The 2,900-nt window shown below is 50.6% G+C and overlaps 1 pseudogene; it reads left to right on the top strand.

Annotated features, from left to right (window-relative positions):
- The window catches only part of LOC105531529, a 5,436-nt pseudogene extending 3,260 nt beyond the window's left edge, over nt 1–2,176 (top strand).
- The last annotated feature ends 724 nt before the right edge of the window (nt 2,177–2,900 follow it).

The raw sequence follows: 2,900 nt of genomic DNA on the forward strand, positions 1-2,900 counted from the left end.
GGACAGCCCTGGACCCCAGTTTTCCAAAAGGCCTGCAAGCCCTGGCTCTCACGGCAATGATGACTTTGGTAGCTGGAGTACATTTCGCCCTCGAACTAGCTCAAATGCTAGTACTATTACTGGGAGACTGTCACCCATTATAACCAAAGGGGAAGATCTTAGAGATGGGGATGTGCATTCTGTGGGGTACCGGTCATCTTCGGCAAAGATGGCCCCTACTCCACCCCGTATGTCTGAGAAAAGCAATCCCAAAACATGGAAAAGGTTTGGATAATCTCAACCTTCTCTGAGTACTGACATCATTAACTGTGTGGACCCAGTTCGCCCCTGGCTCCATGATGCAGCAGACGCCATGCTACTCATTTGTGCCACCAAACACCAGTGTGAATTCGCCCAGCCAAACCACAAAAAAATAGACGTAGTGCCAGTCCAACACGAGCCCTTTGCCCCAGATGCCTATGCAAACGCTCCAGGACCACAAATCAAGTTGTGGAGCTGTGAGTCCGTGGAGCTGTGCAGCAGGACTCCTGGAGGAGTTGCTGACTCCTGACTCTCCTCCCCATAATGACATTATTGATGGGGGCCAGCCCCTCCACACCTGTGGATATTTCTGTCAGGTAGGACAAGAGACTGACAAAAGAAATAAGACAGAGACAAAGTATAGAGAAAGAAAAGTGGGCCCAGGTGTGGGTGTTTCTCGTCAGGTGGGATGACAGACTGAGAAAAGAAATAAAACACAGAGACAAAGTATAGAGAAAGAAAAGTGGGCCCAGGGGACCGGCGCTCAGCATACAGAGGACCAGGGGCGCTGGCACTGGTCTCTGAGTACCCTCAGTATTTATTGATCACTATCTCTACTATCTCAGCGAAGGGGATGTGGCGGGACTATAGGGTAATTGTGGGGAGAGGGTCAGCAGGAAAACAAGCGGGCAAAGGCCTCTGTGTTATGAATAAGTTTAAGGAAAGTTGCTGTGCCTCCATGTGCACGTAGACCAGATTTATGTCTGACTTTACACAAATATCTCAGTGCAGTAAAGAGCAGTATTGCCACCAGCATGTCTCACCTCCAGTCATAAGGCGGTTTTCTCCTATCTAAGTAAATAGAATGTACAATCAGGTTTTACACCAGGACATTCCATTTCCAGGGACGAGCAGGAGACAGATGCCTTTCTCTTGTCTCAGCTGCAAAGAGGCCTTCCTCTTTCACTAATCCTCCTCAGCACAGACCCTTTACAGGTGTCGGGCTGGGGGACAGTCAGGTCTTTCCCTTCCCACGAGGCCATATCTCAGGCTGTCTCAGTGGGGAGAAACCTCAGACAATACCCAGACTTTCTTGGGCAGAGGTCCCTGTGGCCTTCCGCAGTGCATTGTGTCCCTGGGTACTGGAGACTGGAGAATGGTGATGACTTTTACCAAGCATACTGCCTGCAAACACATTTTTAACAAAGCACATCCTGCACAGCCCTAAATCCCCTAAACCTTGAGTCAACACAGCACATGTCTCTGTGGCACAGGGTTGGGGCTAGGGTTACAGACTAACAGCATCTCAAGGCAGAATAATTTTTCTTAGTACAGAACAAAATGGAGTTTCTTATGTCTTCCGTTTTCTACATAGACACAGTAACAGTCTGATCTCTCTTTCTTTCCCCACAAGCATGACACCAGCGGATCCTGGGGTAGCCCAACCCAACAGCCAGGTTCTGGGCTGATGGTGATGGGCCTTCATTCAGTCATGTCGACCTATGGCAGCCAGGCATCTCACAACAAACTGATGCCTCCCAGCTCCCATACCCACCCTGGACACGCTCAGCAGACATCTGCAGGTGATGGCCGTGCCCTGCCTCACATGGGAAACATCAAGCCCCACGCCTCAGGTATGAACCACCTGACCCCAGAGGAGACACCTTTACCAGTGCCTCTGCCCCACCCCATGCGGACGAGTGCCCTGGATGCTACTCCTCCGTGAGCAGCTGCAGTGGTTATGGCAGAATGGGCCTCCTCCACCAGGGGACGGCATGCTCACTGAGCACTGGGATTGGGACGTGGAATCCAAGTCTTCATGTGGAATGACCTTATGGATGGAGACACACTGAATTTTAACCTCCACAATGTGTTGCCCAACCAAAGCGCCCTGCACAGTGTCAAGAGGAGGCCACATAGCTTGGTGTCAGGCTGAGAATTAGCAACGAGGCTACGCTTAAAAGTACTTCAGATTGGCCGGGCGCAGTGGCTTGCGCCTGTAATCCCGGCACTTTGGGAGGCTGAGGCGGGTGGATCACGTGGTCAGGAGATCAAGACCATCCTGGCCAACATCGTGAAACCCCGTCTCTACCAAAAATACAAAACTTAACTGGACATGGTGGTGGGTGCCTGTAGTCCCAGCTACTCAGGAGACTGAGGCAGGAGAATTGCTTGAACCAGGGAGTCAGAGGTTGCAGTGAGCCGAGATTGCACCACCACTCAATCTAGCCTGGGCGACAGAGTGAGACTCTGTCTCAAAAAAAAAGGAAAAAAAAAAAAGAAAGAAAGAAAAAGAAAAAAACTTCCACAAAAATGTTTACAGTATAATTCTTCATGATAACCAATAAGTGGAAACAAAGGCTGGCAGTGGCTCAGGCCTGTAATTCCAGCACTTTGGGCGGCCAAGGCAGATGGACTGCTTGCAGTCAGGAGTTTGCGACCAGGTTAGGCAACATGACAAAACCCCGTCTCTATAAAAAAATACAAAAATTATGGCTGGGCACGGTGGCTCCCGCTTGTAATCCCAGAACTTTGGGAGGCCAAGGTGGGCGGATCACGAGGTCAGGAGATTGAGACCATCCTGGCTACCACGGTGAAACAAAAAAATTAGCCGGGCATGGTGACGGGCACCTGTAGTCCCAGCTACTTGGGAGCTGAGG

Source organism: Mandrillus leucophaeus, unplaced genomic scaffold (genome assembly GCF_000951045.1).
Source record: "Mandrillus leucophaeus isolate KB7577 unplaced genomic scaffold, Mleu.le_1.0 Scaffold891, whole genome shotgun sequence".
Lineage (NCBI taxonomy): Eukaryota > Metazoa > Chordata > Mammalia > Primates > Cercopithecidae > Mandrillus > Mandrillus leucophaeus.